Source organism: Ochotona princeps, chromosome 12, assembly GCF_030435755.1.
Source record: "Ochotona princeps isolate mOchPri1 chromosome 12, mOchPri1.hap1, whole genome shotgun sequence".
NCBI classification, from domain to species: domain Eukaryota; kingdom Metazoa; phylum Chordata; class Mammalia; order Lagomorpha; family Ochotonidae; genus Ochotona; species Ochotona princeps.
Genome location: NC_080843.1, coordinates 23,179,766 through 23,205,556, shown reverse-complemented (window position 1 = coordinate 23,205,556; position 25,791 = coordinate 23,179,766).

Here is a 25,791-nt window from a genome sequence, read left to right as displayed (position 1 = left end):
GCTCAGCTCCACCTCCAGCCCTAGTTTCCTGTGAATGCGTACCCTGAGGAGTGGCAGCAATGGCTCAAGTACAGGTGGCAACAACAGGCACTGAGGACTGTATTGTTTTCTGAGCTCCTGACCCAGTTCCATCTTTTGAGGCCTTTGGGGGAGTGAACCTGCAGATGGAAGATTCTCATCCTCTCTCTCTTGCTCTCTCTTCTCTCTCTCTCTTTCTTTTCTTTCTCTCTCTCCCCCTCTCTCCCTCTTTCCCTCCCTCCCTCACTCCCAACTCTATTTTTGTCTCTCGTCTTTATCTCCACTTGTCTTTCAAATAAAATTAAAATAAATAAAAATTTAAATTTAATCTTTAAATTTTACCTAGCTGCTTCAAATCTTTTTTTCAAAAAATGAGCAAATAAAACTCTGTTGTCAACAAAATTAAAATTTAAATCTATGTGTGTTTTCTTAATATCAAAAAGTTATTTATTATTCTCTTAAGAACATGTTTGGTTAAAATATTTCACAGAGAAAAACATAAGGAATTTTTGATCATCTAAAAACAGAAAGTGCCCTAATGGCATATTAAATAAGACAACGTCTTTAATACTTTGTTTTCTTCTTCTAATGACACTCCCTGATGTTGATAAACTAACATCATTGAAAATTCTCTCAACTGTTAATATAAAATTTTGTCCAAAAATCAAGCATTAGTTCTCAGTCCCCACTCTTTTGCCATTAGATTATTAATTTTAATGTCATATACTATTTCATTTATATGCACACTGTTGGAATAAAACCACCAAAAATAGTTTCGTTCTGAAAGCACAAAATATAAGAATCAATGGAGACAAATTAGCCAATATTAGAGTTGGGACAACTTTGGCAAATTTCTGATGAAGCAAGTGCTTGTTAAGAGAACTCCACCCTCTGAATATGCCTAAGGAGCATTTTCCTAGAGACAACCAAAGCAGAAATGGGAACTTGTTCTTAAAATGAGAGCTACACTATAAATTTTTAATACCCGAAAAGGACTACATCTTCTTCATACATGGAAGACCTAAATCTGGAAGCTAACCCTCCAGGGAGTTGCAGATAATTTCTCTAATTCCCAGTAGCTCTATTAGTTCCATCCATAAAGTAGAAACAAAAAAACATTTTTACAGTTTCTAACAACTTGGACTTTCTATAAATGAGAAAGCATACCCCCTCCCAATCTATTGGTACTAAAGCAATGGAAAAAACAGACAAGGTGTAGAATTTCTTCCTCTTCACGCCACTGACAATCCACCTCTAGAAGCACCAGCTAGGAGAGTCAAATGCATGATTCCAGAGGACTTTGTTGATGGCAGTTCAACTACAATACTCATACAAAAGATTTGCAAACCTAGAACTTGAATGCTTATTTTTTTTCCTCCCAAAACATACTAGTATCTTTCCAATTTCTACCAAAGTACCTTAAAATCCGCCTGCTGAAAACAAAAAGTGTCACCTTTCATGAGACAAGTATCTTCTGGTAAATTTTCTATTTCTCCCAGTGGAATGACTATCCTCACTTCAACTTGTCCAATCTTTTCTCCCAAGTAATCCCATAAACTCTTCACACAATAATACATGTATTTTGAATTATCTCTATTGTTCCTTACACTAATGTTACTTAGGTTTCATTACTTTATAGAACAACAATTTTCTAAGAGGCCAGCCTTTACTCTTTTCTTATCCAGTCAATCTAGCCTGCATATGTTCCCAAAATTTTATCTCAACTATAGAGCAGATATATGTCAGTCCAGACGAGTTAACTCATTTGTCCCAACTAATACAAAGCCACTGTTCTCCAGTTTTCCCTGTCCCACATCATAGAGCTATCCCTCATCATACCATTTCCCTGCTGGGCAGCTAACCCAGCACAACAGTGAGCGCTACACTGTGCACCGTCCCCTTCTCCGTCTCTGCCCACCCAATTCTTACCCAGTCCTCAAGGCCAGCTGAATGGTCTCCCCTTATCCATCGCTTCCTTTTCTCTCTTGCAGAAAAAAAAAAAAACACATTTACTGTGTAAGAAACTTCACACAGGAGCTGTAACGAGTAGAGGTACTTATACTTACCTAAGGCAGTGGCATTCTGATAAGTTCTCCAACACTTATTTTGCCTTTCTTAGGAGTTTACCATTGAGGTAACTTCAAAAAGTTTATGGAAAATATAATTTTGAAAAAATCACACTGGATTCAAGAATTATTTTTTGTTTTTAAAATTTATTTATTAAAATTGGAAAGGCAGATATACAGAGAGGAGGAGAGACAGAGAGGAAGATCTTCTGTCCAATGGTTCACTCCCCAAGTGGCCGCAACGGCTGGAGCTGAACCAATCCAAAGCCAGGAACCAGGAGCTTCTTCTGGGTCTCCCAAGTGGGTGCAGGAGTCCAAGGCTTTGAGCCATCCTCTATTGCTTACCCAGGCCACAAGCATGGAGCTGGATGAGAAGTGAAACAGCCAAGACACGAACTGGCACCCAAATGAGATCCCAGCACATGCAAGGCAAGGACTTTAGCCACTAGGCTAGTGTGCCTGGGCTTGGATTCAAGAATTCTTTTGCCTCCACCTGTAGGCAACAGTCAGTTTGCCTTGTACTTATGCAAGTGTTACATGCCTAGAGACAACCGGGCAATAGCTAGCCAACATTCTGAACCTGGTAAATACCAAATTTGTGGTAACTATACCAGTGTGCCAGCATAGTGATCTATTATATATTTTTTAAGGTAAGTGGGGAAGGAAGGGTATCCTAGGCTGAGATATACCACCCTAGCCCCCAGGTTGGGGTGGGTGTACAGATTGCCCCTGGGAGAGTGGTCTGGAAATGGAGTGAGAGTAGCTGAGGGCATATTTGGTAAGGAAGGAATGACTTCTGACTTCTGAAGTCTTCTGCAAACCGGACCACGGCACTTGCAAGTAGGCAAGGGAGCTGAGACAGGCTGGTTTAGAGGGGGAGAAACAGGAAGGGATGTCTGGGTGAGTTCAAGGCAGCCACCTATGTGGGAGACCACTTCTGGGCTAAAAAGCTTACCTGCTACCCACTGGTGCACACAAAAGCTCTGGCTGTGGGACATGCCTGTCTGGGCTAGGCTGCCGATTCCTGAGTGCCAGAGCATGTCAGACTGGGCCACAGCACTGACCAAAACCCAAGAGAGGGTCAGACATAGTAGCCTTGCAGCTAAAGTCGTCACCTTGTATTCACCGGGATCCCATGTGGGTGCCGGTTCGAGTCCCAGATGCTTTACTTCCCATCCACCTCCCTGCTTGTGGCCTGGGAAAGCAGTCGAGGACGGCCCAAAGCCTTGGACTCCTGTACCCACTTGGGAGACCCGGAAGAGGCTCCTGGCTCCTGGCTTTGGATCAGCTCAGTTCTAGGCGTTGCAGCTACTTGGGGAGTGAATCATCGTACAGAATGTCTATCCTCTTCTTTGTGTATCTGATTTTCTAATAAAAATAAATAATAAATCTAAGGAAAAGAAAAACATGAGAGAACCGCTTTTGGGGGCTGATTCTGTAGGGGATTTGTGAGCTTGCCTCTGTGGAACTGTAGCATCCTCCAGTTTGCACAAGAGCTGGTAATACTGATGGGCTGAGACAGGTTGGGCAATGGAACTCTCCTGACAATTAAGGGAGCCAGGGATGGGAGGAGAGTAAACAGGGCCAGGCTGTAGCACCCACTAGCAAATGCCAAGGCCAGGACTGAAAGCAGACCATGCCACACACAGAACTTTGGCACCTGCCAGCATGCATCAGATTTAGGGCTGAGAATAGGCCTGGTAGGGGAACTTGGCAAACCTCCTGGCTAAGCCACATCACCAGGTAACAGACCAAACCTGGCCCTGCACTTGCTGGTACACACAAGAGGCAAGTCTGAGATCACCTAGGCAAAGATTTCTTGGGGGAATTCCCCAACTAGATGGCTGAACTCAAACTCGGGTCACAGGGAAAATTACAGTTTATGTGATCTACCCTTGGAATCCTGTCCCCATTCCCTGGGAACTGATGCAGTTTACAGCAAGGAGAGGCCCTCTATTTTCCGCCCAGTGGACAAAGGAGAAGAAAAATGGAAACATTTGTCCCACTCATCTTCCGCCATATCTCAACTCTCCCTACCCTAACATGGGTGTGCATCGCTCTCAACTATGTGAACAATATTAAAACTATAATTTAGAAATGAAAAATTTTTTGCATCAAAATAAAATTGACTTTTAGTTCTACTTTTTCATGATTTTTAAGCATCTCATATTTATAGTCATACTAAGCATTACACATGCATAAACTGTATTTTACATAATTGTCCTTACATTGCTAATGAGATGTTATTATCCTCACTTTATAAAGAAAAGGGCAAAATTGCTTAGCCCAGACCTTCCTTACAAAGGAAGTGTTTGAACAGGTGCCTAACTCAAAACAACTGTGCTACTTTCAAGCCTGGCGCGATAGCGTAGTGGTTAAAGTTCTTACCTTACATGCGCCGGGATCGCATATGGACACTGGTTCTAATCCCGGTGGCCCTGCTTCCCATCCAGCTCCCTGTTTGTGGCCTGAGACAGCAGTTGAGGATGGCTCAATTCTTGGAACCCTGCACCCGTGTGGAAGACCCAGAGGAGTTCTTGGCTCCTGGTTTCAGATTGGCTCAGCTACAGCCATTGCGCTCACTTGGGAAGTGAACCATTGGGCAGATCTTCCTTTCTGTCTCCTCTCTGCATATCCACCTTTCCAATAAAAATACATAAATCTAAAAAGCAAACAAACAAAAAACAGCTGTGCTACTTTTGTCGGACAGTAGATCATGTAGAATCGATCAGGTAAGGATGATTAGCATTCAAGCTTTTCATTCAAGAATGTATTTGATGCAGTAGAGGAGAGAGAGAAATGATCACTGCTTATTACCACAATCTAACATGTCACACAGTGGCACCTACAGCAGCTTTATTTCAATTGTCTTGAAATTCTCACTTCATCTAGGTGATTATAAAGCCATCCTATCTTGTCTGCTTTCTACGGTTCTAATCTTGCATGCTGTCCTAGAGACATATTTCCAAAAACACAAACAAAATTCTCTTCCCTACTCAAACGCATTCAGGGAACCAGCATTGGCAAGATAAAGTCCAAATCTCAGAATTTCATGGAAGGTGGTCTACACTACCTCTCATTGGCCCCTGTAAGCAGTCAATACTTCATCCAAAGTTAGCCACTTCCAACTCCTCTGGATCTCCAACACACTTCCCTCCAAAACCTGGTTCCGATTAAAACTTACCACCCTTCAGAATAAAGATTAAAAACCATTTCTTCTGAAAACTCCTAAGTCTGAATATCTGACCCTGTAGCATTATTTTACATGAATTTTTATCTTTTCACAGGAGCAATGGAGTCCTCTGTGAGGCCATCCAAGTCTGCTGGAATCTTGTTTCAGAACTAGGGACAAGTGGCCGTCCTTCCTTGGAGGACCACCTCACTGCCCCATGTTTGAGAGCAAACACACCAAACACTGAGAGGCCTGACACCTCCATGAGAAAGGAAACCTGCCATTTGGTGGGCAGGCCACCATTTGTGCCTCACCAGGTGTGCAGAAAAATCTCAATTTCAACTGGGCAGCACAGGAATTGCCCAATCATTTCCTAATTCGCCAAGAGACCACTAGTGAGGAGTGTCTTCCCCATGGTTCTTGCCCAGAGGAAGAGAGTCATGGAACTCTTAAAAGCCCAGGATACTTCCTAAAAAGCCTGTATATTTCTCCCTCTCTCAAGAGGTACTCCCTTCCCTCAGCCCCCTCCCGGGAGGTGGTTTCCTCCTTCTTCTTTACCCATTCACCTGATCACTTTGCAAATGAAACTTCTCTGTTTGCCTCCAATTCCCAGCCTTTTATTTCTATAAAAAGCTGAGAGAAGAATTCACCAAGCTTTGCCAGTAACACTCTGTACATGCAACCAAATGTGAAACCTGCAATGGGATTTCAAAAAGTGTTTCTTGAATAAGTTAGTCATAAAATAAATGGAATATTAATCACAGAACATTAAAACCGGAAAGGGAGAAGTTTAGCCTCATATATACAAATAAGGATTATGAAGTTTGGGGTAGTTGCATAGTTGCAGACAGCTAGAAATGAATCAGGCTAACAGAATAAAACTAAGAATTGTGACATCTATAAAACTTAGCATTTCATTCACGACTAAGTCAGCCTTCAGTTATCAGCAGCACCTGCAGGCCAGGTAACTGCAAACCATTGCTGGGCGGTCTTTTCAGTTTGCATGGTGACCAGCAACCGTTCCATCATGACAGTCACATTTGTCTCATGACAGAGTGAATTCACAATCTTTGATCGTAAGTGAGCTTCACGCTCAATATGGAGACTTTTGCTCAAAACTAATGCTAGCATCCTGCTCGTCCTTGAAAGGGTTAGTTGACAATAATGAGCCACTGTTGGTTCCACACGGCTGCTTTTCTGTGGGTACTAAACGGCTTCTTCTCCTCTCACTGGTCTGTACTGGGATATTTACCTCCGACTGAAATATGAAATTTGTCTCTGCTAATCCACTTTTTTAAATCAGTGGCATTAATTACTTAGTATCAGTCAGATTCCAATAAAGAAATTCTTCTTCCCAATCAATTTTGATATTTTCTGATATGCTTTGCAAAACGCTGGTGTCTAGTTTACTAAGTATAGACAACAGCCCTGTGGTGCCTGAGCTATCTGGTTATCTCCTTAAACCCAGGCATGTGTGAACTGAACACGCAGCCGAAATGGAGTAAACACCTTATTGAGTGAGAATAACTTCCTGCTAAGGACCTAAGCTGAAATCCTTGGCACTGGGTCTCTGATAAGAGCTCAGCTGCTAAAGAGCATTTTCATGAAGCCATCCCCATCTTACAGTAGCAGACTGTGCAATCACAATTTACAAAGAGAGACCTAGTAATCTAGTCTATAAATCACCTAATACTTATGTTCTTACCAAAGTGCACGATTTTCAAAGCTGATTTTTGAATATTGCAGAGGAACTTTGATGTTGTGTTTGAATTTCAGATTCCTGATATACAAGATGTAGAACAGTGTTAGATTTTTCGGGAACATGTTGTGGCTTCAGGAATGGTTTTTGACTGATAAGGGGAGCATAATTGTGATAATTTGTCTAGAAAAGGGAAGACTGGATTACTATCTGATAACTGTCACAGAGAACCCACCGAGGACTTTCACGGAGCATGTGGCATTGTGTCACACAGAGCTCTAAGTTTCATTCAAGTCATATATTTTTAAAATTGTAACAATTAGTAGGCATAAAGAACATGCTAGTTATAAGTACAATGTCATTCCAGTTCCCATTGCTTTCGCATCTAGTCTCCAGCAAGGACTGACCAGCTGATTGGCGATTTGAAACAATTGAAGGAGATGGCTGTCAGATAAGCACAATTGCTCATCTTCATAATCAGGTTTCTAGGGGAAGGCTTGCATTACACATAGATTTAAATAAGCAGACATACTGCCTTAAAGGCAGGCTGGTATTGACTACATTCTCTCCAGCAGTACTTGATTGGATATTGTGGCTCTGGAATATTCTGGGTACATTTTAAACACTCTTTATGTAATATAAAAAAAGAATCAATGGGTACATCTCTATAAGTAAAAAATACATATAAATACCAATAAATAAATGTATTCAAAGAGTAAATTCATCCTCAACTGACATTCTAAAAGATGTAATTGCTTTGAGATTGTTTCATCCAAAGTCCTGAATATATACTAGAAATTCTTAGCATCATGCTACTTGGTAGAAGCACTCTCATACAAAGCAAGTACCTTTCACTCAGTGCCAGGTGAATTGAGTTGTCAGATTGCTAATCAAATGTTTTCACTATACACATCAAGTGACAAAAAGTAAGAAATTGAGTTTTATTAGGAATAATAATGCTTCGTTCAAAAAGCAAGAGAGGGAGGTGTGGTATCTACTATTGGAGACACTGGTTGGGTGCTCACACTCCGTATCAGGGTGACTGGGTTTAATTCCCAGCTCTGATTCCCAACTCCAGTTGTTTGCTGCCACAGATTATAAGGAGTAGTTGGGGCTCAGGTGGTTGTGCTATTGCCATCAACATGGGAAATGTGGATGAGTTAACGGCTTCCAGTTTTGCCATTGTCAGCCAAGGTGGAAAGAAATATCTCTCTCCCTCTCCCTGCCTTCACTTACCAAACAGATACAAATTTTTATCAAGCAAAAAGAATTATACAAAAACACATTCAGTGATGAAATTAAGATTTGAAATATACAATGTGTTTCAGAATGCATTTCACAGACCAACTGATAGAAGCTAAAATAAGGGAAAGCACTTGACTAGTACACCAAAACTGGCTCCATGGTTTGATCAAGAACTCAATGAAATCAGGAGAGGGGACCAATGTCTGTGACCTACATTTGTGGTAGAAGGAGGGCTAATAGCAAGTCATGCTCAGAGAGTGGTAGTCTGAGAAGGACAAAAGAATGGGATTTTCAAAATTGTTACACAGAATCAGAATTCTGTTAGTAGGAAACAAGATGGGTGGCTATCACAGAGCAGGACTCAAAAGGGTTAGGATACTCTGCGTTGTAAGAATGAGCCCACAATTCCATATTTCAAATCAAAGATATATTTGTGCTTGACATTAACAGCCTACAAATTTGCATGGTTTAAAAAAAAACATAATAGAACACAATTAACCTGAGAGCCATCATTTTAATACATATATAAAGTATATAAACATTTAGATGTTTACCAGAAAACATAACTTTATCTCAAAAATTTTCAAAGAAACTACTGAGAATGCATAGTTTGGGAAGTCATGCTCAGAATATCACTTAAAAATTATAAATTTATTTTTGGCATCTGACAACAAAGGACTTAGTTTCCAGAATATTCTTAATCAAGAGAGATTTAAATCTGAGAAATTAAAGCCATGTTTCCATTGGGCAAAAGCAGCAATTAGAAGTTCAAATATCCAATAAATGACAATATTGCTAAGAAAAAATAAAGCAACAAGCTGATCTTACTTTGGAAAAAACTATAGAAAATGATAGTGGTTAACATTTTTCTGACCAATAAGTTAAATTTTAAAATGCTTACTTCGGTAATTTAGAAAACACAACCCTGCAAAAAGATTTCTTTCCATCAGATATTTTTCCCTTCTATGCAGAACTCGAAACTCATCCTTTTGAGGCAGGTTTGGGGCTTAGTTTTTAAGATTTTTTTTTTTATTTAAAAGACAAATTTACAGCAAGGAGAGACAAAGAGTCTCATATATACTGGTTCACCTCCCAAATGGTCACAATGGCCAAAGTTGAGCCAAGCTGAAGCCAGGAGCTTCCTCTGGGTCTCCCACATGAGAACAGTGCCCAACAACTTGAGCTACCCATTTGTGTTTTCTGGGGTCATAATCAAAGAGATGGATCAGAAGTAGAGGAGCCAGGACTCAAACCGGTTTCACTTCTCCAAATTCCAGCCATAGAGCTGGGCCAGACCAAAGCCAAGATGCAGGTATATCATCCAGGTCATCCACAGGGGGATCAGGGACTAAAAGTACATGAACCATCGATTACCCTCATCTATATTCCTGTTAAACTATGGCCACTTAAGGTTTTACATGCTGAACACTTTATTTAGTGGAACATACAGCCTCTGACTATAAGGTAAATTATAAATATGGTTGTCTCAAAATTACAGAGGGCCAAGTGCAATGGCTCAGTGGCTAAATCCCCACCTTGCAAATGCCAGGTTCCCATATGGGTGCTTGTTCATGTCCCAGCTCCTCCGCTTCCCATCCAGCTCCCTGCCTGTGGTCTAGAAAGCAGTAAACAGTGGCCCAAAGCCTTGGGACCCTGCACCCAAATGGGAGACCCAGGAAAAGCTCCAGACTCCTGACTTCAGATAAGCTAAGCTCTGGCATTGTGGCCACTTGGGGAGTAAACCAGTGAATGGAAGATCTTTCTGTCTCTATTTCTCTTTGTAAAACTGCCTTCCCAATAAAAATAAATAACTCTTTTAAAAATTACAGAAAGCAATTTAAAATGAAAAGAAAAAATAAGTTTTGATCTGCATTGCAATGCTTAATTAGTGCAGACTGCTGTCATGTTTTTCCTTTCTTTTAACTTCTTTTTAAAAATTTTTATAGAAGGGGAACAGATTGTATGTTTTCATACAGTTTTAATAATATAATGAAGCTTCCCACCTTTCTCCTTCTCTCCCACTCTCCCTCCTTCTCCCTTTCTTATTTTTTCTTTCAGTTTTTATAATGACATACCTTCAGTTTATAAAAACAAGCTTAACCCTCCACTAAGGAAAGTATTCAACAAATAATAGGAAAAAAAAGCACTGTTTTTAAAGAGTACAGACAAGAGATAGAAACAATAACCAAATTTGAAAATGTGAACTTTGCACATACACATTTCATGTTTTACTCTGAATATTAGTTACCATGGATCAGGGAAAATATATTTGCCTTTGTAAGATTTGCTTATCACGGTAAACAGAATCATTTCACTCACATCCATTTTGTTGCAAAAGACAGGATGTCATTCTATTTTATGGCTGAGTAGTATTCCACATTTTCTTAATCTAGTCATCAGCTGATGGACACCTGGGTTGATTCTATATCTCAGCTATTGCAAACTGAGCTGCAATAAATCAGGGAGTATAGATAACACCTTGATATGCTTATTTCACTTTGGGGGTAGGTAAATTCCTAATAGTCAGATGGCTGGGTCAAACGACTGATCAGATCTCTAAGGACTCCCCATGCTTTCTTCCATAATCATTGTAGTTTACATTGCTTAGAGTACCTTTTGCCCAATATCCTCACTAGCATTTATTATTTTTTTTTAACTTTTGGATGATAGCAATTACAACTGGCATGGTATAAAAGCTCATTGTGAGTTTTCCAAAATATTTAAACTATCTTATTTATGTAAAGAGAATAAATTTCACAAATTTCACAAAAGAGAGTTAGGAGCATAGTGATACTTCCCACACTCCCCTACCTCCTGCATGCACCTACTCACCTTCCTACTGCCATACTTCTTTTTTATTTTTACAATGGCGTGCTTTCACTTCATTTACAATCATAGGCTTAACACTCCGTCAGGTAAAGAATTCAAACAAATAGCAAGTAGAAAAAGTAAAAAAGCAAAGCATTGTTCCTCAACAGTATGGACTAAGGCTATAAACAATAATCTTAAGAATTTAAATCTTAAAATATCAATCTCATAGTAATTACATTTTTGTATTAGTTACCACAGATCAGAGAAAGCATGTATCATTTGTGGGCAGAGAACGGACTTATTTCATTAGCATAATGTTTTCCAGTTGCATTCATTTTGTTGCAAAGGACAGTGTTTAATTTTCAAATGGCTGAGTATTATTCTGTAATATAGATATATCACATTCTCCTTAGCCAATCATCCATTCTTTGATATTTGTGTTGGGTTCATATCATAGCTATCATGAATAAATCTGCAATAAACATAGATGTATAAACAACTCTCTTAAGACTGGACTTAAGACTATACTTCTTCAGGGATCATTTCTCTAGTTGGTGATAAATAGCTCTCTTATATGTTGATTTCATTTTGTTTGAGTGAATTTCCAGGAATGGGGTGGCTGAGTCATACGGCACATCTATTATCAGATCTCTGGGGAGTCTCTGAAACAGCCTTTTAGGATAACACCAGTGTATGACAGCTCAGAATTTCTTTTATTTTTATTATGATCTAAAACTAATTACATTCCAACCATCAGGCTGGCAGGATGGTAGAGATACAAGTTAGCATTGTATCTGTTTTCTACTTGCCCTTTTGTAAGAAAGCACAGCTCTGTGTGCCTGGGAAGTGTAGATGGAAAGAAATTAGAAAGAATATGGTGCAACCCCATCATGTGGACTGCTGTGAGATTTACTAGGGTGTTTGAACTCTTTTACTTAATCATATGTCAATTTAAAAGCAAAACGGATTAAGCTCAGGCAGATAAATTTCCCATGTTTTGTCACATTTGCTTCTGCCCAGAAGACTTACTGAGCTTTCCTGGCCTAAAGACTAGAAAGGAAATTATAAACAAGCAATGCACCACATAGCCCTGTGTTCAACAGACCTCAGTCACGTTGCAGCCAGGAGTGACTGCTGGAACATTCTCAGTTCTGGAGTCGTATGTGGGACATTGGAAAGAGTACCACTAACCCATATTCTCATGTCTTGCTTAGCTGGACCATCTGGTATGACTGATGTTTTAGCAGCTGTCATTTTAACTGGGCATTTTAGTTACCCACTCTGGCAGAGCTGCTGGCTCTCTCTGGTCTATTTCCACTCAGGCTGCTATGTATGCAACTCTGCTGCCCAGTTCATCGTGTTTGTTTTAGGTGTTTTCTGCTGTGTAGATGTTTGGCTGGCTTCAGAGCAATCCTGCCACTTGGGGGGCCACATGACAAAATTCTCAAGGCATCACACCTTGAACTACATGTAAGTGTGTGTGGGTATATTTGTGCATGTGTTTTGAAATTCGAGTCTTGCAAATAATAAGCCCCTCTGAGTGTGTTTTGTTTGTCTTCCAGAACATGAAGAGCTTTTGGAGTTTGGTTAATTTTCTTGCTAAGAGCTTTGAGGAATCGAGAGATGCACCTCCTCTGGGGAGCTCATACATTTCTCTCCAGGGATATTCAGTTTGAAAGAAAATTTTTAAAAGGAGAGAGAACATAGAAATTCGCCAACATCCTGTAAAATCAGACTTCAGAAGTTTGCCTCTGCTTCTTGGAATTTAGTTTGTCTTGAGTTTGGGAGATTTCCACATCTTTACCTAAGTGTACTTTTGTCATTATGGAAATTTAGATCTGATTTTAATTGGCTTCCCTTGGTTTCAAGGCTGGTGATCATGGCTACTTTACACAAAGATCAACTTTCCCATTGATTAGGAAAAAGAGCAGAGAGTCCATTTGTTTGGTGGCAGTATGATGTTAGGTTCCATTCCTGTACTTTGGAGGAGTTGGAAAGCCAAAGGCAAAGGGCACATGTAAATATCCCATAATGTTATCTTAGAGAGGTTTCTATATCATATTAAATACATTTCAGGGACAAAGTTTATTGCATAGACTGTTACTTTTTCTTGCACACAAACTGTTTGGGCCAGTGCTACCTAGGTGATATCACAAAGTCATCAATATATCATGTACATCTTAAGAAACAGACGCATACTAAAATGCCTTTTTTTTTTAACTGATCCAATAACTCCTAACTTAGCTTGGTAAGGGAGGAGGTCTCAGATTTGAAATCTCTTCTTACAGGCTCTAGAATCACAAATAAATCACTCTAAAATGCTAGATTTCAGAAGCCAGGCCACTTGGCAAAGATTTACTGTAATGGAATTCAGTTCAAAATTGCACAGAGCATGATGGAAGTAAAGAATATGCTAAAATCAGAGGTTGCTCATTTCTCCATCTCCAAATAATGTACAATTTCCATGCAGTAGTGGTCAAAAGCAGTGAGGAGAAGAGTTGTAAGACTATCCAGAGACAATCATAGCAAGTAAAACATAAAGAAAGAACAATGTTGATTGGCTCTTGTGGGAGGGTGGATGATATTTATATGATCGGATAGATGTGAAAAGTATATGTATTTGTAAAGATCAAATATACAAGAGACTATAAAGCAGTCTCGCTTGATGTTAGGGGTTAAAAAAAGTCAAAGGTTTGAATTCAAATTCAAGTCATTTGGCAACTATCAACTAGGCCAATTATGTAACTTCTGTAATCTACCTTTGTCCAATTATGTAACTCCTGTAATCTACCAGCACATAACACTGATTTCTTCCTTGCAGCTTTGTCATGATGATTAAACAATATCACCCACAACCAGCACAGTGCCTGGCACATAGTAGATAATCACCACTTAACTTAACTTCTCTTCCTTTGCACTTTTCTCTGCAGCCACCCTGTTACCACTTGCACCAAATGCATGATTTTGGAGATTTTTATCTTGTGAAATAGCAAACCTCATACATCATGGGTACATTTTTACAGCAAGTAGTATACTAGTTTCTAATAGAGTCACATAGCTATCACCTCCATCATTTATTTTAGTGAAACGATTAGGAATCAATCCTATGGTAAAAATTATGCAAGTGAGACCTAGTGTCTCTAATCTATATTACTGATTAGCTAAGTTCCCTAGAAAGTGGAAGAATGGTGAATGCGTAGAGTTGAGGCCAGTTCAGCTCAGTGAAAGATCAACTGTGACATCTAAAGGCAGATGCTCAGACAGAACACACAAAAAGCTGGGGTGAAAACAGCAAGTGTCATTGATACGTACTGACATAAGGCATAAGTATTCTTTTGTGCTTTTTCCCTCTTTGAACACTCTCACACAGTGCAGAGCCCTTTTACAATAAAACTACCAAGTCTTTCTGAAAAGCAAACATGTCCTCTCATTAATCACTGCTTTCCACTTGTTTTCTTCTCAATTTCACTATTGATGTCTACACTTCCACAAACCTTTGACTGGTGTGCTACCTTGATTAAGGCACAAAACGTTAAAAGCAAATTACTATGAAAGCATGAAACAATTTGCACTTAATGTTTCAGTCATATCTGTAAAAAATATGACTTAAATATAGTTTTATTAATAATACATATTTTAATTAAACGGCTGGAGGTGCATCTAGCAGGAAAAAATTGAATCTTCTCTGGATTTCACATACTGGTATGATTCATGGGCAGTAAATATGCAAAGCTTTATGCCCATAAGGCAATCAAACTCCAAAGCACATATGCATGTTTTTTATCTAGAAGAATGAAACCTAGAAAGGACTAAAAATAATAATAATAACAGGCTGCCAGAGTAGTCTAATGAATTGGTTGTAGCCAACAGTATCCTTTTTTGTATAATAAAAACATCCTTTCAGCTACAATTACACCTATTCTAACCCTCACTATTACTTCCATTTTCCTCGTTACCCAAGAAAATCCTGTACTTACTTACACATATTGAAAAGCATCACAAACATGAACAGGGAAATCCTGAAATGTGAGTGTCCACCTATGTGCAGCAGGAAATGCTTCCTGTTGCAGACAGCCCCATTGTTGTGAAACCCCAAACGGTCTCCCCTCATCCTCTGTGCACCGAGCACTGGCCTAGTGTCTCGGTCTGCTGCGGCAGTTATAATAAAATACTGAAAACAGAAATCCATTTTCTCACACTTTTGGAGGCTGTAAGTCCAAGGTCAAAGCGTCATCAAGACTGGTTCTTTCTGAGACTTGTCCCCTTGGCTTGCACACAGCTAGCTTCTCCTGTTGTCTTCATGTGCCTTCATCCCCCTTTGCATGTGCCCCAATCCCTGTTTCCTCTTCGGATGGAAACACCAGTCATATTGGATTAGGACCTTGTCCTAAAGGTTTTATTTTCACCTAATTATCTACCTAAACGCACTGGCTCACTACAGGTACATTCAGGGATACAGAGCGTTGGGACGTCAACCTAATATTTTTGGAAGAACACAAATTATTCTGTAACATTTGGAAACTATTTTTCAATCACCTAAGATCATTTTATCTGTCTCTATGACATTGGCCATGGTATGTTGTCAAAAAGAAGAGCCAGATAGTGATTGGCATGGTGGTGCAGCAGGTAAAGTCTATAACTGTGGTGCTGGCATTTCTTATGGACACGAGTTCAGGCCCCTGCTGTCCCGCTTCCAATCCAGATTTTTGCTTATGTGCCTGCAAAAGCAGCAGATGGTCCAAGTACTTGTTCCTTGCCAGAAGCTCCTGGCTCCTGGCTTCAGATAGACTCAGCTCCGGCCATTGAGGCCATTTGGGGAGTGAACCAAAGAATGGAAGATCTTTTTGTCTATCCTGCTCTGTAAATCAGCCTTTCCAGTAAAAATAAATAATTTTTTTACATTACATTTTATGGTTTAGTAGCTGGGAACAGCCTGTTCACCTCATCGCCCCTCACCTCCATACAGGAGAGAAGGGAAGAAAAAAAAAATTGGAAGCATTTGCCCCACCCACCTTCCTCCATTCCTCTACTCTCCCACCCTATTCAAAGTCCTCATGGGCCTGCATGCTTATCTATTATGTAAGTAACATCAAAACTAAAATTTAAATTAAAAATAAAATTAAAGGGCCTGTCGGTGTAGCCTAGCAGCTGAAGTCCTCACCTTGAAAGCCCTGGGATCCCATATGGGCGCCGGTTCTAATCCCGGCAGCTCCACTTCCCATCCAGCTCCCTGCCTGTGGCCTGGGAAAGCAGTCGAGGACGGCCCAAGGCATTGGGACACTGCACCCGCGTGGGAGACCTGGAAGAGGTTCCAGGTTCCCGGCATCGGATCGGCGCGCACCGGCCCATTGCGGCTCACTTGGGGAGTGAATCATCGGACGGAAGATCTTCCTCTCTGTCTCTCCTCCTCTCTGTATATCCAACTTTGCAATAAATAAATAAATAAATAAATAAATAAATAAATCTTTAAAAAATAAATTAAATTAAATTAAATTAAAAATCATAACAAAATAAAATAATAAAAACAGAAAAACTGTCTTTTCTGTATATGCCCGAGGGACATGAATCCATTGTATCAAGACCTACACTACCACTACTGCATTGTTCACACAAGCAAAGCTGAAGTTAACCAAGATGGTGGTGATGTCAATGTGTATGAGAGAACGATGGAATGGTATTCAGTAAAGTTCTGCCACTTGCATCCAGATGAATGCACCTGGAAGACACCGTGTGAAGTGCAACATGTTGGACACCGAAAATCGAATACTTAAAGTTTTCTCTTATACATGGGAGATAAACTAGAAAATGAAACAAAAAGCAATAAAAAGGAAATGCCTATGTGTATCAGTATTTCTGAAAATGTAGCTTTTTCCAACTTTTTTTTACTGGTGTCAAACCAATGTTCAAAATGATATACTGTTATAATTTTAATGCTGTGTGTTTCAAAATTAGATGCGTGTGAATGAAATGCTCATATTTCCTTTTGGTTGGTGTTCATTGCCCTTTCCTATATTCCTGATAAACTAAGGCCCTTTTCCTTCTTATTTATTGCACTCTTTAACGGTGAGATGGGATTTTTCCTAGAGTTTTAGTCTCAGTCGCTCTACTAGGGAGGCCCACCCACAGGCCAAAGGTAAGACAGAAAAGAGGAAAACTAGTAACTTTCCGTTCCTTCCTTCTGTAAGTTGCCACTTCAGAATTTTCATTGACTTTGATACTTGAGTAGCTGTACTCAGTGAGAAAAATGGTCAGTCTTGGGTTTACAACACCATAGTGAACAAAACTCCCCTCACTTATCTTGGAATTCCCTTTAAGACACAGAAGACAAGAAAAGTTGCAGAAATTTTTCCTTTTTAGCTACTGTGTGGGTTGGTTTTGGAAGGGGGCAGACTGGGCAGGGCTGAGTGCAGGTCATGCCAGGCTAGGATATCACACTTACCAGTTCACATGAGCCAGGAATGGGAGCAGACTGAGCCGGGCCAGGTTATAGCACCTGCCAGCGACAGTTGGGACTGGGGGCTGGCTAGGTCAGGCCAGTTTGCAACATCCAAAGGCAAAGGCTAAGACAGATGATGGACTATGCCAGGCTAGTTCAGAGCAACCAATGGCACCCGCAAGATCTGTGGATGGGAACAGGCCTCGTTGGGGAGCAAAGGGGACATCCAGGCCAGGTTGTGATCCCTGTTGGAGAGTGGAGGGCCAGGGTGGGGGCTGCGGTCTGGTCTGGATATAGCTGCAGAATCCCTCGGTTTGTGTGTGGGCTGGGTCTGGGATGTACCAGACTGAGCTAGAATCCAGCATCCACTGGTCTCGTGAGAACCAGGGTAGGTATAGTACAAGCTAGGCTGAGTCTCTGCCGCTGCTGAGCCATGCATGCATTGTGTCTGGGTGCAGACCAGGCTTGGCTGGGCTGTAGTGCCCAAAAACAAGAACCAGAATGGGTTAGCGCTGGCAAGGAAAGGCCACTGTTCCTACAAGGACAGAAGATGAACTAAACAGAGCTGGCCCATGGACCCACGGGTGTGCATGAGATCTGGCACTGGGAGAGATCCTAATGGAGGAGCTTGGGGAACTCCTCTGTCAGGACATACTCCCTGCAGGTGAGTGCAAGAACCAAGACAGGAAGCAACCCAGACCAGGCCAAAATATGGTACCCAATGGCATACAATTGGCACAGTACAGGGGCAGACCAAGCTGTTCTGTTCATCTCACCAACTGGTGAATCTGAGTGCCAGAATGGAGTGTGGGTCAGAGTGTAATTCTAGCCAGTCCACATGAGGGCTGGTATTTGGGGGGCAGGGCTGGGCTAGGCTGAAGCCCCCACCAGCGTGAGTTGGAATTGAGGGTAGCCCTGGTCTGGCCAGGCTAAATCACCCACTGGCAAATGCCGAGGTGAGGCAGGCTATGCCAGACTGGGCCCCAGCACCCAACCAGTACGTGTAAAACACAGGGCATGTGGAGATGGCCCCAGGATCGGGCTGGGCTCCAACACCCATTGGGTTCTGTAAAACAACGGGCTGGAGACAGAACTGACCCAGCAATTGCAACTATAAGTGTATGCGTAGGCTGATTTGGGTGATAAACTGTACCGGACCCTGTATTGGCAAACACACACGAATCAGGTCTGGGATGGCCTCAGATGAGGTTTCTTTGGCGATTCCCTACCAAGTGACCTGCTGGACTCAGAACGCTAACCATGGAGAGAATTGCAGATACCATGATCTGACCATGGAGTGCATGTATCAGAGCTGGGCCTCATCAGTTATTCAGATTGAGCAGTGGACAGCATATCCAAATGTACATGGAGGATATGGCAGTACATCGGAGCCTCCAGAGGACACCTGGTACCATGGCAGAGGACGGAGGTCAGAAAAAATTGATTAACTACCCCAGTCAAGCGTTGGCAGTCAAGATCTGGGCAGAAAGAGACTTTGTTTACCTTAGAGCAGCCAGTGTATTTGGGAAAGGTTTCATTGCAATTGGAGGGGAGGGATCACTAGCAATTGAGGACTGTTGAACTATCAAAACCTCTTGAGAAATTCATGGCATTGTAAATTTCTAGTTTTCTTCCTGTTGTTGATTTTGTATTGTGGCTTTTCATTTAAAAGGGTACATGGTGACTGTGTAATGGAGACTATCATGTCCAGATGTGAGGATGCAGTGCAGTGTGCATCTCTACTTCCAGCTCAAAGATGGACTGCTAATGAAACTATTAGCTGTATCTTGACAGTAAGATGCTGGACGCTCTGCCATTGTCCATGTCCACAATGATGAACATGTAACTGTTTGTGAAGAGCTATGCTATAGTAATAATATAGGGAAATTCAGTGAGGGGGAGTTGGAACTTGGGAAGGGGGCAGGAGAAATCCCAGGGCCTATGGAACTGTTTCACAGAATGATGGTAAGAATTTCAAAAGAAGAAAAAATAAAATAAAATAAAATAAAATAAAATAAAATAAAATAAAATAAAATAAAATAAAATAAAATAAAATAAAATAAAAAGTAGGTCTCGGCATGGTAGCTTAATAGCAAAAGTACTCGAATATGCCAGGATCCCATGTAAGCACCATTTCTAATCCCGACAGTGCCACTTCCCATTCAGCTCCCTGTGGCCTGGGAAAGCAGTCAAGGAGGGCCCAAAGCTCTTGGGACCCATCATCTGCATGGGAGACCTGGAAGAAGCTCCTGGCTCCTGGCTTTGGATCAGCTCAGTTCCAGCTGTTGCGGCTGTTTGGGGAGTGAGTCAACGGATGGAAGATCTTCCTCTCTGTTTCTCCTCCTCTATGCGCATCTGGCTTTCCAATAAAAATTTAAAACTAAATCTTTAAAAAATAAAAATAGAGTAAACAAACTATATTGACCCCTTCTTGGGTTTCTTGAGTAATAATACTTCACTCAGCCCTGAAAAAGTGCCACATACAGCCCCAAAACCAGGTTCAAAGAATGATGATTTCATTTCCATCTGCTATAACTCTAAAGTAGTAGTTATGATTAATTTATGTAAGGTCACAAAGTGGATACTGGCTTCAAAAGTCTTTGATTCCTTTATTCATTCAACCAATGTTTATATATTGGTCACCTATATATGCCAGGTGCTAGTCTAGGTTTCAAAGCTGTCTTCAGAGAAAAATGAAATTAATAGACTCTAAACTTGGTTGCCTGCATTTGAATAAGCAACAGTCATCTCCTTGTTTCCCATAGTTACATTATTATTTCTGAAATTTACCTTTAAATTGTTTTCAAGGTGTTTATTAGCTCATTATAGTAATTTACCCTTTGATTTATTGCAACCTATTTTTCTGATTTGATGGATGTCCTTTACATGAGCTATAGTGCAGTCAAGAGCATTCTAAGGAGCAGGAAAAGCACTGATTTGTGATAATGATGACACATGCTAGTGCATGTATGACACTTGATTGAGTGCTACGACTGTGTGATTGAAACTAGTAACTAAAAATACATTGGATATGTAAAGTAGTCCAAAAGGAAGTGACAGAACTGGACTATCATTCCTCTTACCAAGAACAAAAGAAGACAGGATGCTCTCTGTCCTTCTCCCACAGTAGACTCTCCTCCTCTTTCAAGCTACCTAGAGTACAAAACAGTTGGTTTATCTGTGATTGCATGGTGATGATCCCACACAGGGCCACTCTCTTGCTCAAGAGCACCAACAGCCCTGTCGTGTGGTTTGGGGCACTGTCCCTTTTCCAAGGGCTGGCTGTTCCCTTCCACCTTTACATACCATCCCAAAACACTGTCTGCCAGCTTCACTCCACAGTGAAGCTATAAGGAGGGACCATTCACCATCCAACGCCTCTGCCTCAGGAAATGGAGTCACTGCTGAGTCCTGCTGCGCTCGCTCTTTGTCACTGTGTTCATTAAAAGCAAATTAAGTGTAAGACTTCATTCCTGCTCCCTTAAACCCTGAAGCATGACAAAGAGCTTATTCCACAGAAACTAAAAATACAGAAGTCAGGAAAGTACTAAGTTCTAGTTTTTCTGTTTCCTCGATCAATGAAAGCAAGATGCTCTTTCCAATGGAAATTAATTCACTGGTACTTCCATGTATATTAATAGCCTATTTTGCCTCAGGGAAAAAGGATCACACTTCTAGAAGGGAAGTCTCTAAAAGCCATCTCCCTTTCCCCTTTCCTGACTCCAGGTGAAGGCACTGAGTTCATCTCTGAAGATGAAATGTTGAATTCCTTCAGCAATCCCTGACTCCACAATGATCAGCAGATTATGAACACAGATAATATATCAGCAATAGTATGGGACTATCACTGGTTGAATGATGGTCATGAAAACTGGTACAACTACTTTAGAAAATAAGATTGTAGGCTGCATTAGAAATTTACCATAAAAGATGACCCATCAATTGCTTTCAGAATATCTTATATAGATACATCAGAAGTCAGAGACAAAAGTATTCATAACAATTTTAATTATAGCAGTAAACATGTAAGGAAAAGTCAAGAGCCTATTGACAATACAATGGTTTCATTTACTGTATTGATGTGTATATAGCACTCTTAAAAACTACAACTGTAAGAATTAAAATGAACCAATCTCAAAAGTCCAATATTGAACTCAAAAGTAAAACAACATAATGCACAAAGATAATTATCCATAGGAGAAAATGTTGAAGAAAATTAAGAAAGTATTAAGTACATAAATCAGGAATATAATTATCTGTGAGAGGGAGAGAGAGTGATGGGTTCTGAAGATCAATAAATTCTCTTTTTTTAAAATTTATTTTATAGTATTTATTTGGATGTATGTGCAGTGGAAGGATATACCATTATATCGTTTTAATTTTCTAAGCACATGTTTAACTCTTTTTTAGAGTAGCGATTTTAAGATATCAACATAGTTATATCTAGTAAGATGAGTAGGTAAGTATGTATTCCTCTTTATTCAAACTACATATATACTCATGTATTATTTATATTTTCAAACATAAAATTTGTCAGTTTTTAAGGTAAATATAAAATAAGGAAAAGAAATAATTAAATCAGGCTGGAGAAGTTTATTGACTCAGTCATGATTTCATCTTTCATAAGTATAGGCACAAGTTCTTTACAAGCTCAAAGGGGATAATAAAGGAAAAGAAACAAAAGTAGGGTTTTTTATTATAAGACTTAGATATATATATGAAGTATATAATTATTCTCTGGGTTATAACAGAAAGAAAAGCTATGTAGAATTATCAAGACTGTTCGTGAGCACTCTAACAGAAATGAAACATAGAATCTCACTATGAATTAAATACAGTCCCTTTCTGCCTCTGTTCATACTTACTGTTTCTTAAAGACTAAAACAAGCCTGAGCCACTGTTGTAATACAGAGGGTTAAGTCACTGCCTTTGATGTCTCTATCACCCCATATGGATGTCATTTTGAGTTCTGGCTGATCCACTTTGAATACAGCTCCCTGTTATTTCACCTAGGAAAGCACCTAGAGAATGTGGGTCCCTGTCTCCTGGCCCAACCCTGGCCGTTTGAGGAGTGAATCAGCAGACGGGAAACCTCGTTTTCTCTGTCTTTGTGTGTACCTGTATAACTCAACCTTTTAAATAATTTTTTAATTAAAAAAGAAAAAACAGATACTAAAGCAAAACCTAATTCCTTTTCCTACTTGCATTGTATATTTAGGTGACCTAGAGCAAGTTCTTAAGTGGCCTTGTAAATGCTTTTCCTCATCAGAAAAAATGAGAACATGACTTGAAATATAGTGTTGAAAAGTGAAGTGGTACAATAAACATGACAGAAAGCACCAAGGTACTTGTGAGGTCCAAACAGCTCGTGACTGCTACCATCTTCTTGGTTAGCATCAATACCATCACACATCAAAATCTGACTTGCAGATAAGAAGAAGAAAGTGTAGCATTAAGTAACTTTCATAAACTTGGCTTAATATGCAGTTGAAAGGCTGCTCAGAGCATCTTTGTAGTTCTATAAATTTTTTTAAAGGCCTCATTTATACATTGAAATACTAATTACTAACGTAGACTCTAAAAATCCTCTTATATTTATATGTTCATAGCCTGAGTACCTGAACCAATAAAAGGGTATTAATGGCTATTTACATAAATTCACAATTCTAAATTAAGCCTTTAATTTCTGTAATAAAAGAAGAAAGTGGCTTGTGCAATTTTCCCCTTTTTATTTTCCTACATGGAATTTGGGAGCTCTAACGTAATGTATGACTTTGTGAATATTTCCAGTGCTGATAATATTTTATCTAATATTATATCTTACGTTTTTTTGATCTCTGACCCCTTTTTATACTCCCCAAACCCTCATGAGCAATGTTCTCTGAGATAACCCTGGGTAGCAGAAGCAGGACTGAAGCTGAAAGTTAAATCATCCACGGCTGGAATGTTTCAGGAAGCATTCAGGGTCAGCAGTGATTGTTTTCATGTATATTCTTCCACGTAAAGAATGTTTCTTAAATATTTGATCCATTAGAACTGAAATATATGTCTTGTCTTAAAATAGATCACTGGTAAACACTATAGCGTAGGAATATGACCCTAAATTCTTCTTGGTTTTTTTTTTTTTTTCATTTCTATGTTGTTCATTATATCAATATATATTCCTACCTCCTCTGGGAACAACAAAATGGAACAGCAAGAGCACAGAAGAAAATGATGAGACAATACAGCTTTAAAAGATGACAAAGGTAATTTATTGACACAGAAAGAAAAACATTATTTTTTAAATTATATTGAATAGTTGCCTTAATATTTACAAAAGATGATGAGCATTTGAAACCAAAAATGGCTATCCTTTCCTCAAGGGAGAAAAAAGAAATACTAGAGGAAATCCGGATCAGGTGAAGTCAAGATTATGAAGAATTACAACACATCAGGAGCAAACACAGGGGGGTCAGGATATAAATGGTAATGGGCAAGAAAGGATTTAAGCAGCCAATGGAAGCAACTAAGGCAAAGGCATTAGTGAGAAGAAACATCACAACCTCCAGCACGTAAAATCACTACAGTAAGTTATAGTTTAGGGGAAAGAGCACCCAGAATTACTATTCAATAAAACTTTGAAGTACTAAATGTGCAAACTGATGTAACTACAACTTGAATCAGATCATTATGCAAAGCTAATGCCACTTTTCTGCCAAAGAAAACGCGACTGCCATTTGCAGTGTACATCAGTTAACAACCTATACCTACACAGTTGGCATTTGTTCCAGACCCAATCTTTTTCCTTTTCAGTATCAGCAGACATTTCTAAATTCCAAGTTAATCATAGGAGTCTTCGGCTTAAAATCTTTGTTGTTTTTCCGTTGCCCAATGTAACCTGAATTCCTCAGCCCAAATCTTGATGGTTTTGTCTGTTTGCCTTTCCATTGTCTTTGCTTTCACTTCTGCCGTGTCCTGGCCCTCCCGCTGCAGTTGAACTAACCACTGTCCTAAACTGCACAGACATGCACACTTCCCTGCCTTAGTATCAGCTTTTCCCTCTACCTGGAATACCTTGCTCCTCCCTGTCTTCCCAGAAAACCTCTCACCTGTCACTATCAGGCTCCTCTTATGGACTTTGCTTTCTTTTTGCACATTCCTTGGTCCAAGCAGGGTGTCTGTTAAAGAGACACAGTTTAGTCCATGTACTTCATTTGTGTGAACATTTGTGTGAACACAAGCAAAGTTCAGGGATTTTATTGAGGTCTCTCACGGTAAGCTGCCGCTTGCATCTACTGTAATTCTCTTTTCCTTTTCCTAGGGAACTAGTGTATCACAGGTTTAGGCGTCCAACCATGATGAATTAAAACCTAGAAGGTGATAATGGAGAGTGGGTTGACGTGTGTTGGGGGCAGGGGAAGGACAACACTGGACCAGGAATGGCTGCTTCTTGCTAATTATACAACCAGAGTTAAATTGCTTCAAATTTCTCTGCTTCCAGCTCCTTACCAGCAAATTGATGGTTGTCTCATAGGGAACTGTTAGGATTACAAGGTGATTCTTAGATTACTTTCTTGTTTGTTTTTAAAGACATCACCTCTCCTCTACTTCTGATTGATTCTGGCTAATGAGTTCTCTGCTGTGTGGCTTGTTTTTGCCTTTTCAAATACATCAGCATGATGCTGTCCTCTCCAGGATGTCAGTGATGCAGTAGCCCTTGAGATCACAGTCCTAGGTAAGCGTAGCATTAAAAGGTTAAGAATTTGTTCTTAATCAAATGGTAAGACAGTAATGGCACTGCAAATAGAACCACATTTTTTATATTCTCATTTCCTTGCTTGGAAATGAGCATACTTTTCGTTTGCTAATGAACTGCACGAAGGTCATAGCTATAGTCATATTGAAATAGACACTCATCGGGTAATGTACTACAGAAGTGTTTATAGGTGAAATAATTATTCAATCAATCAGGTCACTATTAAGTGAGTGCCTACTCTGCACACAGCATTTTTGCTAAATCATGTGTCAGACACAAAAAGCAGAGGACACCTTGCTTCATAGTCTCAGAGCCCAAAATAGAGAAACATACACATTGGGGGGAAAATTCTCTCCTATAATATAGTGCTTAAGTAGTAGCTAAACAAAATTATTCATGAAAATAAATTGGTTAACCAGCTATGGTATAAACATACTTTCATTCATTCATTTGCTCACTCTAGGAAATAGCAGGTTTTCAATCAGAATCCCCGAATTCGTAGAAATACACATCTGCCTAGATGTTGAGCACAGCAAGAAAAGTGCTAGATTAAGGACCCAATCAATGAGCATAAATAAAAAAACCAGAAGGAAAATGGTAGGATTG